Consider the following 13809-nt stretch of genomic DNA (forward strand, 5'->3'; position numbering starts at 1 on the left):
TTATCTGCAAAATGAGGCTACAAATGCACATTTCACAGGGTATGCTGAGGATTAGAGGAGATCACAAATGTGAATCACTTGGTCAGAGCAGACACAAGCTTGCTGTTAATAATAGCCTCCAATTTATGAAACAAGCTTGATTCAGAGGATAACAGCAGCATGCAAATTTAGTTTTATTGGTGGTGTCCCTTTTTTATTTTTAAAAATTTATTTATTTTTTAATAGAGGGATAAATGCTTTACAGAATTGTGTTGGTTTCTGCCAAACATCAACTTGAATTAGCCATAGGTATATACACGTCCGCTCCCTCTTGAACCTCCCTCCCATTTCCCGTCCCATCCCACCCCTCTATGTTGTTACAGAGCCCCTGTTTGGGCTCCCTGAGTTGTATAGCAAATTCGCACTGGGTATCTATTTTACATATGGTAATATAAGTTTCCGAGTTACTCTCTCCATACAACCCACCCTCTCCTTGATTCAGAGGATAACAGCAGCATGCAAATTTAGTTTTATTGGTGGCATCCCTTTAAATCTATCTTTTAAGGTAAGTTCTCTTCCTTCCCCTGGAAGAAATTCAGGATGGGCTCCAAGATTTTTTCTCGTCACTCTTAGATAATAAAATTCCTTCTATCAATCTGATTGCCCAAACAACCTGATTACAGTGGTTTAAATGTTTAGTCCAGGGCATGGATCATAATTTTTCCCTCTTCTCTGGCAGGCTAGCTACTTACAGGGAGAACAACAACTTAGGTACCCTTTCTCCTGCCTGCTCTATGCATCCATCCCTCTCCAGTCTTGCTGATCTAGGCTCTGCTCCACAAGGGCTGGAGCTAATGGAGGAGGAAGGTGGAAGATATGTTTGATTTGCTTAGAAAAGGAATGCTTTGATTGGTGTTGCAAATGGACTCTTACATGGCAATTCTTCAGAAGTCCTCCCACTTTTGTTGCTGGGAACAACAACCTCATTGTCCAAAGACCTCTCATGACCTTCCCCTTCCTAGAGATAAAGCCAGGAAATGAAAGCATGGCCTTCAAGAATCCAATAAGTGGCCCCATAACACACTTCCAGGCCTACCTGCCATTCTTCCAGCTCCCATCACGTGGTCTCCATTGCAGCCTCGCAAAACCTCCAGCTCTTCCCAGAACAGATCAGGCTCTGTTACACACTCCAGGCTACATATTTGTAAAGGTGAATCCCTCCTAGAATCCATGTCTCTTTCCTATTTCTGGCAAAGGGCAGCCCTTCTGTGAAGAGATCAATTAAAACACTGTATGACAGGGTTTCCCTGGTGATTCAGTGGTAAAGAAGCCTCATAACAATACAGGAGACGTGGGTTCGATCCCCCATCCAGGAAGATCCCATATGCCACGGGGCAAAAGCCACCACAACTATTGACACTGTGTTCCAGAGCCAGAGAACCACACAATTGCTGAGCCCAAGTTCCATAACAACGGATCCCATGTGCCCTACAGCCCACGCTCTGCAGCAAAAGAAGCACCACGAGAAGTCCATGCACCATCAAAGCCCACACAGCAACGAAGACCCAGCACAGCCAAAAATAGATAAATAAACAATATTAAAATACTCTTTGACAACGGAGCCCTTTCACCTGAGTGAGTCAATACATAAATTAATCAATAGTGTTAGGGCAGCCAGCTAGCCATTTGAGGAAAAACACTTGATGCAAAATTTCTACCCCAGTATTTAATTGTGGAGTGTTGTTTTTCTTTGATGACTAGTGAAGCTGAATATATTTTTCACTTATTCATTGTTGGGTTTTCATTTTTGTGGCTTGCTTCCTTTTCAAATCAAACTTGACTCTTTATTGATTTCTTATTGATAAGAGGATTTTGAACACTGAGGATATTAGTTCTGTATCTGTTATGTATGTTGCAGACCCTTGTCCCACCTCCATCTGTGCACTTTCATTTTAATTTTGATCATGGTATTGTTTTGTCACCAGGTCTATTAATCTTTTCCTCCATGATTTATGATTTTGCTGTAATGCTTGGAAAGTCTTTATCCAACTCATGGTTATATGAATATTCTTCTAAATTCTCATCTTATGCATTAATTATTTACTTTCTCTCCAGTTTTATGGAGACATAATTGATATATAATATTGTGTAAGTTTAAAGTATACAATGTAATCATTTGATAAATGTACATATTTTTATATGATTACCACAATAAGGTTATCTAACATTCATTATCTCACATTGATTTTTTTTTCTTGTGATGAGAACTTTAAAGATCTACTCTCTTAGCCATTTTCAAATCTACAATAGAGTATTGTTAACTGTAGTCACCATGGTGTATATTATATCCCCAGAACTTATTTATCTTGTAGCTTAAAGTTTGTACTTTTTGGCTCCCTTCACTCATTTACCACATCTTTCACCCTCTGCCCTTGCCAATTACCGATCTGTTTTCTGTTTCTAGGAATTCATTTTTTAAAGATTCTACTTAAAATTAAGATCATACATTCTATGTTCTCTGTCTGACTTTTTTTCACTTAGCATAATGCTCTCAAGTTCCAACCTTTTGCAAATGTCGGCATTTCCTTCTTTTTGTGGCTGAGTAATATCCCTGTGTGTGTTTTATTTTCTTTATCTGTTCATCTGTGGATGGACACTTAGATTGTCTCCATATCTTGGCTATTGTGAATAACATTGCAATGAGCATGATGGTACCAAGATATCTTCAAGATGGTATTTCTAACATACCCAAAGGCAGGCTGCCTTGATCAAATGATAGTCCTGTTTTTGAGTTTTTGAAGAACTTCCATAGTGCTTTCCATAGTGGCTATACCATAATTATTTGCTTTTGATTATTTAATTCTTCAGAGATAAAAAGACCTAAGCAATACTAAACTCTGCTAAGAAAATCACCCCACCATACACAGCAGCCCCAGCATGTCAGCAGAGGACCCCAGTAGCCAACAGGATAAAACAGACCAAATAATGGTATCCTGGTGGCCTCCCTCATCATGATCAGGTGGGAAACTGTGAAACATGAACTCTTCTTCCTTCTTCAATCATTCCTGGTCCCCGTCCCAGTCCCAGGAAGATTAGATACAAAGATAAAGAGAATGGGATGTCCCAGGGGCAGACTGCTTACACTTCCTCAAACCCACATAGCGGCAGAAGGCAAATAAAAAAACAGACTATCCCCCACATCCTCATCTTGAGGTCCTCAAGTCACAGGCCTGGCATAAGTTGAAAGTGGGAGATAATTTTGAATCAGACACTACGTTAGAGTTTTTGAATGGACTGTAATATGTAACTACAATTACAGGGAAATTATGTCATCTGTTCAGTCTCTTCAAAGGATCTGATCTCCATCGAGAGAGGGACTACGAGTATATTTCAAAGGTGACATCATTTCATTTGTGTCCCTCCTTTAATTGATAACATTTTTTAAAAGAGGGTACAATGCAAAATAGCTAGAGAGTTCCAGACTTTACATGCATACCCAAAACTGTCCACAGGAAAAGACGGATATTTACTTCTCCTCAGTTATTAAACCAAAGTACCAGGCTTCACTCTGATTATACTAACTTGATTAGGCCTGAAACAACCAGTGTTGCCAAGACAAAACTTGGTCCTGCTCCCTCCTCCAGCCTGTCTCTGAGAGCAGGCACAAGCACAGTGGTCCCTGCTGGACTTGGGGTCTGCTGGTCAGTTGGTGTGTCTACTAAAAAGCAAAGACATTACTTTGTCCACAAAAGTCCATCTAGTCAGATCTATGGTTTTTCCATAGTCAAGCATGGATGTGAGAGTTGGACTATAAAGAAGGCTGAGTGCTGAAGAATTGATGCTTTTGAACCGTGGTGTTGGAGAAGACTCTTGTAAACCCCTTGGACTGCAAGGAAATCCAACCAGTCAATCCTAAAGGAAATCAGTCCTGAATATTCATTGGAAGTTGAATATTCCCTGAAGCTAAAGTGCCAATACTTTGGCCACCTGTTGGGAAGAACTGGCTCATTGGAAAAGACCCTGATGCTGGGAAAGATTGAAGGTGGGAGGAGAAGAGGACGACACAGGATGAGATTGTTGGATGGCATCACTGACTTGATGGACATGAGTTTGAGCAAGCTCTGGGAATTGGTGGTAGACAGGGAAGCCTGGCATGCTGCAGTCCACGGGGTCGCAAAGAGTCAGACACGACTGAGCGACTGAACTGAACTGAACTGATATTTGGTGCTGGTCGGTTGGTGTGTCTCTGAAAAGTCGATGCCATTGAACCTCCTGTCATGGCTGAGTAAGATCTGTTCAGCACCCCCTCTGATGGTCCTACCCCGGGGATCCGAGGGACCAGCGAAGAGGACCCTGCTGCGGTGTTCTTGGCATAACAGGAGAGTGAGATTGCAGGCATCGAGAACAACGAGGTCTTCACCATCCTGGACGGCGGCACCCCCGGACGCAGGGCGGGGCGGGGCAGGGGGGGTGGAAGGGGGCTGGTACAGATACTGATGATGGAGTGATGAATGGTGAATACTGCCAAGAGACTACTGGGCCAACAGACAGTTACACAGCTATTTCACAAGTGGATCTATTGCACTCAGAGCCTGAAAGTATCCCGTAAAGGGAGAGAAGAGCAAATGGAATGCTTGGAAGCCCTTGATGCCAATTCTTGGAAGCAGGAAGCAGAGTGGAAAGAAAAAACAATCAAGGAGCTGGATGAGTGGTATGTGAGGCAGGTTGGCAGCTCCAGAAGGCAAAAGCCAACCACAGGGCAGCAGAAGAAGTCTTTGCACATGACATTGAGGAGTTGTCCCCAGGCACTGAGTGGGAACCGGTGGCCCAGCTGTGTGACCTTAACCCCAAGTCCAGCAAGCAGGCCAAAGACATCTCCCGCTTGTGTTCTGTCCTCATCTCCCTCAAGCGGGGCCCCCTGGTGCACTGAAGAGCCACCCGTCTACAATATCTTAATCCTACTCAGTGACGCTCTTCATGGTAATTGGATTAATTATGTTGAGTTGTTTTGGGCCAAACCTTTTGTCTTTAGAGCTGATCATTGTTTGTGATTGCATGTTTCCTTCAACTGTGTTCTCCCTGGCATTCAAAGAGGGGGGGAGGTGGCGGCAGAGGAAGGGAGGGAGGCCTCCCAAGGGCAGCCTCAACCTATGCTCTTGTGCATTATTTTGAAAATAAATTTGTTTCAAACAATTAAAAAAAATAAACAACTCTGACCTGATTGGCTTAGGCTGGGTTTCTACCATCTCTGAGCCAATCACTGAAATGAAGCAGATGTCTCCAGTCCTGTAAGGCTTCACCCCTGGAGAAAGTGAAGAAAGTGAAAGTCGCTCGGTGGTGTCCAACTCTTTGCAACCCCATGGACTATACAGTCCATGGAATTCTCCAGCCCAGAATACTGGAGTGGGTAGCCATTCCTTTCTCCAGGGGATCTTCCCAACCCAGGGATCAAACCCAGGTCTCCCATATTGCAGGTGGATCCTTCACCAGCTGAGCCACCAGGGAAGCCCCTGGAGAAGGGAAGGGCTAACGGGGAATGGAAGAGGAAATAAATTTAATTCCTCCCTACCTATCCCTCTGGTCAATGAGGTCTCTTGGCCCTCCCTATTTCATTTTCACTCAGTTTGAGGCCTGGAGCATAGTGTAATTCTAGCTGAAATCATGTTTAGGAAGCTGTTTATTTAATCAGCAGGGAGGCCAGCTATTACAAGCTAACAACCCAAAGAAACATTTTCTTTCCCCATTGAAATCCAAAAACCCTGCCAAAGGAAGCTTGGCTGGGTCCCTAGGCCTTTCTGCCCAGCTCAGCCCCGCTCTCTGCAGGCAGCAGTGTCCCATACTACGTGATAACTCACATTTGTGAACTACTTTGCAATTTGCAAAGGGCTTTCACATCCATTATGCCATTTAATCCACAAGGGGTGCTGGGGGAGGATGCTGGTTTGGATGCTGCTCTCAGGATTTCATGAGCAAGCTGTATTAGGAGTGGAAAGAAGGAATTATGCATGAGATTCTGTGAGGCTAGCATGGCGAGTGTAGTTGGAGGGCCACAAAGTGGCATTAGAGCTTGTGTCTTCCCTCTGCCTTTGTTCATTGACTCCATTCCTTTGAAGTACTCAGTAGCCCCTGCTGAATATGGTTATAGGTCTTAGTGATTTGTTACCCAAGATGTGTGCCCTGGCTGTAAAAATGGCCCCTGACCTAAGGAAGATGAACTGGATGCTCATTCTCCTGAGAATCTGAAATTGCATGAGAATCACACAAAAAGGGGGGGCATTCTGACTATTGACTTTGCTGCTTTATCATCCAGTTTTCTCTATGAGCTTCCTGTCTTTAAATTGGATGAATAGGACATTGTGAGTACAACAGGCATAGTACTGAAGAATCCCCCATGTCTTCTCAAGGAGAAGCCTAGGGATAAAAAGCACAAATTGGAGATAAGAATGAAAGGGAGACAGAACCAAGCAACAGAGACCTAAAGATACTAAATAACTGTCGTTCAGTTGCTCAGGTGAATCCGACTCTGCAACCCCATGGACTGCAGAACGCCAGGATTCCCTGTCCTTCATCATCTCCCAGAGTTTCCTCAAATTCACATTCCTTGAATCGGTGATGCCATCCAACCAACTTCTCATCTATCATCCCCTTCTCCTCCTGTCTTCAATCTTTCCCAGAATCAGTGTCTTTTCTAATGAGTTAGTTCTCCACATCAGGTGGCCAAAGTATTGGAGTTTCAGCTTCAGCATCAGTCCTTCCAATGAATATGCAAGACTGATTTCCTTTAGGATTGACTGGTTGGATCTCCTTGCAGTCCAAGGGACTCTCAAGAGTCTTCTCTAACACCACAGTTCAAAAGTATCAATTCTTCAGCTCTCAGCCTTCTTTATGGTCCAACTCTCACATCCATACACAACTACTGGGAAAATCATAGCTTTGACTAGACAGACCTTTGTTGGCAATGTAATGACTCTTCTCTTTAATACACTATCTAGCTTTGTCATAGCTTTTCTTCCAAGAAGCAAGCATCTTTTAATTTCATGGCTGAAGTCACCATCTGCAGTGATTTTGGAGCCCAAGAAAATAAAGTCTGTCACTGTTTCCATTGTTTCCCCATCTATTTGCCATGAAGTGATGGGGCCAGATGCCATGATCTTCATTTTTTGAATGTTGAATTTTAAGCCAGCTTTTTCACTTTCCTCTTTCACCTGCATCAAGAGGCTCTTTAGTTCTTCTTCACTTTCTGCCATAAGGGTGGTGTCATCTGCATATCTGAGGTTATTGATATTTCTTCCAGCAATCTTGATTCCAGCTTGTGCTTCATCTAGCCTGGCATTTCTCATGATGTACTCTGCACATAAATTAAATATACAGCCTTGACATACTCCTTTCCCAATTTGGAACCAGTCTGTTATTCCACATCCAGTTCTAACTGTTGCTTCTTAACCTGCATACAGGTTTCGAGGGGGGAAGGCAAGGTGATCTGGTATTCCCATCTCTTTAAGAATTTTCCACAGTTTGCTTTGATCCACACAGTCAAAGGCTTTAGTGTAGTCAAGAAGCAGATGTTTTCCTGGAATTCTCTTGCTTTTTCTATGATCCAGTGGATGTTGGCAATTTGATCTCTTGTTCCTCTGCCTTTTCTAAATCTAGCTTGAACATCTGGAAGTTCTCAGTTCATGTACTGTTGAAGCCTAGCTTGGAGAATTTTGAGTATAGCTTTGCTAGCATGTGAAATGAGGGCAATTGTGCAGTAGAACATTCTTTGGGATTGGAATGGAAACTGACCTTTTCCAGTCCTGTGGCCACTGCTGAGTTTTCCAAATTTGCTGACATATTGAGTGCAGCAATTTAACAGCAGCATCTTTTAGGATTTGAAATAGCTCAGCTGGAATTCCATCACCTTCACTTGCTTTGTTAGAAGTGATGCTTCCTAAGGCCCACTTGACTTCAGACTCCAGGATGTCTGGCTCTAGGTGAGTGATCACATCATCGTGGTTATCTGGGTCATGAAGATCTTTTCTGTATAGTTTTTCTGTGTATTCTTGCCATCTCTTCTTAGTCTCTTCTGCTTCTGTTAGGTCCATACCATTTCTTCCCTTTATTGCACCCATTTTTGCATGAAATGTTCCCTTGGTATCTCTAATTTTCTTGAAGAGATCTCTAGTCTTTCCCATTCCATTGTTTTCCTCTGTTTCTTTGCATTGTTCACTTAGGAAGGCTTTCTTATCTCTCCTTGCTATTCTTTGGAACTCTACATTCAGATGGGCATATTTTTAAATAACTAGATAAAACCACCATCCAGTCAGAATCCTAGAGATACAGATAACTAGATAAACATCATCCAACTGACAAGAGTTCAAGTCCAAGGCCAGAGATCTCCTCCCACCAAAATTACCTGCCCAAATTTTTCTCTTTGAATGCTGTATAATATCCATATCCATCATACAGATTTCCACCTACACCAGGGCCCATTCCTCTCTCTAAACAGATTGTGAAGGTAGAGACCGTGCTGTTTCACCCATCACAGAGGGACATTAGTGTCAGACACATGGATGAAACTTGACCAATAGTTGTTAAATGAGTGGGCACAGACATAAGAATCAGTTGACTATATGTGGAGGTAAATCTTTAAAATACATTAAATTGATAAAAAATACTTTTAATCATGATAATCATGATTTGAAACTATTCCACTCAGTGATTTTGAGTATATTCACAAATCTGTGCAATCTTCATTACTATCTAATCCCAAAACACTTACATCACCCACAAAACACCCTGTGCCCCTTAGCAGTCACTCTCCATTTCTCGATCCTTTCAACTCCTGATAACCACTAATCTATTTTTTGTCTGCATGAATTTTTCTCCTTCAGACCTTCGATACAAAAGGAATCATACATGATGTTTTATGTCCGACTTCTTTCATTTAACACAGTTACAAAGTTCATCCATGTTGTAGCATGTTATCAGTACTTTATTGTTCACTTTTTTGCTGAATACCGTTCCATGGTATGGATACACCAAATTTTATTATCCACTCATCATTGAGGAATATTTTGGTTGTTTCCATTTTTTCAGCTGTCATGAATAATACTATGAAATGTTCATGTAGAAGTTTTTGTGTGAACATCAGTCTCAATTTTGGGGGGGATATATAGCTAGGAGTGGAATTGCTAGGTCATATGGTAACTAAATTTTTGAGGAACTATTTTTCAAAGCACTTGCACCATTTTACATTGTCACCAGCAACGTATGAAAGTGTAGTTGCTGCACATCCTCATCAATATTTGTGATTTCCATTTTGTTAAAAATCACTGTTACACCCATCCTAGTGAGTTTGAAGTGATACCTCATTGTGGTTTTGACTTGCATTTTTCTGATGATTAATGATCTTCAGCATCTTTTCATGTACTTCAGTTCAGTCGCTCAGCTATGTCTGACTCTTTTTGAAACCATGGACTACAGAACACCAGGCTTCCGTGTCCATCACCAACTCCCAGAGCTTGCCCAAACTCATGTCCATCCAGTTGGTGACACCATCCAACCATCTCATCCTCTGTCATCCCTTTTTCCTCCCACCTTCAATCTTTCCCAGCATCAGGGGCTTTTCCAATGAGTCAGAGCTTTGCATCAGGTGGCCAAAGTATTGGAGTTTCAGCTTCAACATCAGTCCTTCCAATGAATATTCAGGACTGATTTCTTTTAGGATTAACTGGTTGGCTCTCCTTGCAGTCCAAGGGACTTTCAAGAGTCTTCTCCAATGCCACAGTTCAAAAGCATCAATTCTTCAGTGCTCAGCTTTCTTTATAGTCCAACTCTCACATCCATACATGACTACTGGAAAAACCATAGCTTTGACTAGATGGACCTTTGTTGGAAAAGTAATGTCTCTACTTTTTAAATGCTGTCTAGGTTGATCATAGCTTTTCTTCCAAGGAGCAAGTGTCTTTTAATTTCATGGCTGAAATCACCATCTGCCATGATTTTCGAGCCCCAAAACAATGTTTCCACTGTTTCTCCATCTATTTGCCATGAAGTGATGGGGCCAGATGCCATGATCTTAGTTTTCTGAATGTTGAGCTTTAAGCCAACTTTTTCACTCTCCTCTTTCACTTTCATCAAGAGGCTCTTTAGTTTTTCTTCTCTTTCTGCCAGAAAAGTGGTGTCATCTGCATATCTGAGGTTGTTGATATAACCAGCAATCTTGATTCCAGTTTGTGTTTCATCCAACCCAGCATTTCTCATGATGTACACTGCACATATGTTAAATAAGCAGGGTGACAACATACAGCCTTGACATACTCCTTTCCTGATTTGGAACCAGTTCATGTACTTACTGATCATTTGTACATCTTGTAGGGGGAAATGTCTATTTAAATCATTTATATCTTCTTTAATTGTGGTATTTGTTTTCTTATTGTTGAATTGGAAGTGTTCTTTAAGTATTATGAGTGACAGACTTTAATCAGATATATATGGAAATAATTTCTCCCATCCGTATTTTGTCTATACTGGAGTTGGTTGCCAAGTCCTCCTCCAGGGCATCTTCCCAACCCAGGGATCAAACGCAGGTCTCCTGCATTGCAGTTGGTTCTTTACCATCTGAGCCACCAGGGAAGCTCTCTTTGACATTAAAGTCTTTGATTTTGATGAGGTCCAATTTATTTACTTATTTGTTGCAGATGCTTTGTGTCATATCTAATACACTTTTGCCTAATCCAAGCTCACAGAATTTACACCTATGGTTTCTTCTAAGAGATTAATTATAGCTCTTACAATTGGCCTTAAGTGTATGGGTTTATGTCTGAACTCTGTTTTCTTCTTCTGATCTGTATGTCTAGAATTTTCCCAGTGCCACACTCTTTGAATTACTGTAACTTTTAGTATGTTTTAAAGTTAGAAAGAACTTTGTTTTACTCTTTTGAAAGGTTTTGGCTCTTTAATTTCTATATGAATTTTAAGATGAGTTTATCCATTTCTGAAAAAAAGACTTGAAATTTTGAATCTGTAGATAAATTTGGAGCATATCATTATTTTAACAATATTATATCTTTCCATTTATGAACATGGATGTCTGCATTTATGTACGTCTTTAACTCCTTACATTGATATTTTATCATTTTCAGTGCACAAATCTTGAACTTCTTTTGTTATGTTGTGAAGACCATTCAATGGAAAAAGAAAACCCCAGTCTTTTCAACAAAGAATGCTGAGACAACTCTATCTATATGAGAATGCGTGAAGTTGGACCTCTTCCTCACGTATATAAAAATTAACTCAAAATGAACCAAAAACCTAAATGTAAGAGCTATAATTAATCTCTTAGAAGATTATGTCTATTAGCATACACTCTTTTGTTATGTTCATTCTTAAACATTTTATTCTTTTTAGTGTTATTATAAATGGAATTGTAATTATATGGATTACATATATTACTACATATATTATTATATGGATTATATATATGCATATATTATAATAATAAATATATTATAAATAGAATTCTTAATTTTATTTTTGGATTGTTCATTTTTAGTATATAGAAATACAATATTTTTAATTTTTAATGCTATTTTAGTGCTTTCAATTGTCTTATAATATGAATTACTTCCACATATTTATTTTGGAGATGTTTTGTGTATTATTTTTATTATTATATATCTGAGTTACAGTATCATATTAGTTTCAAGTGTACAATATAGTGATTTAATATTTTTGCAGGTTATATTCCACTTAAAGTTATTATAAAATATGGCTATATACCTTGCACTGTACAATATGTCCTTACAGTTATGTTGTGTATAGTATTTTGTTGGGCTTCCCTGGTGGCTCAGACGGTAAAGCATCCGCCTGCCATGCAGGAGACCAGGGTTCAGTTCCTGGCTTGAGAAGATCCCCTGGAGATGGGAATGCTACGCAGGCCAGAATTCTTGCCTAGAGAACCCCATGGACAAAGGAGCCTGGCAGGCTACAGTCCATGAAGTCACAAAGAGTTAGACAAACTAGAGCACCTAACAAGATAGTAGTTTATGCCTCTTAATCCCCTGCCCTCATCTCACCCCTCTCCCATCCGCTCTCCCAACTAGTTTGTTCTCTATATCTGTGAGTCTGTTTCTGTCTTCTTATATCCATCACTTTGTTTCAATTTTTAGATTCCTCATGTAAGTGGAATATATGGAATGACATATTTGTCTTTTTTCTGTGTGAATCATTTCACTAAACTTTATACCTTCCAGGTCCATCCATGTTGATACACACACACATACCCAGGAGTTGAATTGCTGGATTACATGTTACTTCTACTTTTAGTTTTTTGAGCAATCTCCATACTGTCTTACATAGTTGCTGAATCAATTTACACTCCCATCGACAGTATACAAGCGTTCCCTTTTCTCCATATTCTCGCCAACATTTGTTATTTGTTGTCTTTTTGATGATAGCTATTCTGACAGAAGTGAGGTGATATGTCATTGTGGCTTTGATTTGCAAATCTCGGATAACTAGTAATGTTGAGCATCTTTTCATGTGCCGTTGGCCATCTGTATATTCTTTGAGAAAATGTCTATTCATATTTTCTGCACATTTTTTAATTGGGTTGTTTTCATTTTTTTGATGTTAGATTGTATGAGCTGTTTGTATATTTTAGATATTACTCTTTATCAGTCATATCATTTTCAAATATTTTCTCCCATTCAGTAGGTTGTCTTTTCCCTTTGTCAGTGGTTTCTGCCTACATTTTCTTCTAGGAGTTTAATGGTTTCTTGTCTTACATTTAGGTCTTTAACCCATTTTTGAGTTTATTTTTGTATATGAAGTGAGAAAGGTTCTAGTTTCATTCTTTTACATGTAGCTGTTCAGTTTTCCCAGCACCACCCCTTGAAGATACTGTTTTTCCCCATTGTGGATTCCTGCCTTCTTTATCATAGATTAATTGACCGCAGGAGTCTGGGTCAATAGACCACAAGGGTTTATTTCTGGACTGTATTCTGTTCCATTGATCTTTATCCCTGTTTTGTACCAGTATTATACTATTTTGATTATTGTACCTTTGTTGTACAATCTGAAGTCAGGGTACGTGATACTTCTGGCTCTGATCTTTTTCCTCAAATTTACTTTGGCTCTTCAGGGTCCTTTGTGTGTCCATTCATGTTTTAGAATTATTTGTTTTAGTTCTGTGAAAAAATGCCCTTAGTATTTTGATAGGAATTATGTTAAGTCTGTAGATTGCCTTGGGGAGTATGGGTCATTTTTTTAATTGAGAGGGTTTGGAAGATCCTCTAGAGGAGGGCATGGCAACCCACTTCAGACCCCCTAGAGGAGGGCGTGGCAATCCACTCCAGTATTCTTGCCTGAAGAATCCCATGGACAGAGGAACCTGGCAGGCTACAGTCCATGGAGTCACAAAGAATCAGTCACAACTGAACTGACTTAGCATGCATGCATGATGTTAGCTACGGGTTTGTCATATATGGCCTTTATTATGGTGAACATGTTTACTCTATGCCCACTTTCTGAAGGGCTGTTGTCATGAATTGAGGTTGAAATTTTCTAAAGATTTTTTTGCATGTATTGATATAATCATGTGATTTTTATTCTTCAGTTTGTCAATGTCATGTATCACATTGATTGATTTGTAGATATTGAATCATCCTTGCATCCCTGGGATAAATCCCACTTTATCATGGTGTATAATACTTTAAATGTATTGTTAAATTGATTTGCTAATATTTTGTTGGGATTTTTTGCATCTCTGTTCATTAGTGATGTTGGCCTGTGATTTTCTTTTCTTGTGTTATCTTTGTCTGAGTTTGGTATCAGGGAGAGGTTGGC

General features: G+C 40.1%; 1 pseudogene; it reads left to right on the plus strand.

The window, feature by feature from the left end:
- The first annotated feature begins 4486 nt into the window (after window positions 1-4486).
- On the plus strand, window positions 4487-4909 carry LOC136172203 (clathrin light chain A pseudogene; annotated as a pseudogene).
- Window positions 4910-13809: the final 8900 nt, after the last annotated feature.

This window comes from Muntiacus reevesi, chromosome 7 (assembly GCF_963930625.1).
Source record: "Muntiacus reevesi chromosome 7, mMunRee1.1, whole genome shotgun sequence".
Classification (NCBI taxonomy): Eukaryota; Metazoa; Chordata; class Mammalia; order Artiodactyla; family Cervidae; genus Muntiacus; species Muntiacus reevesi.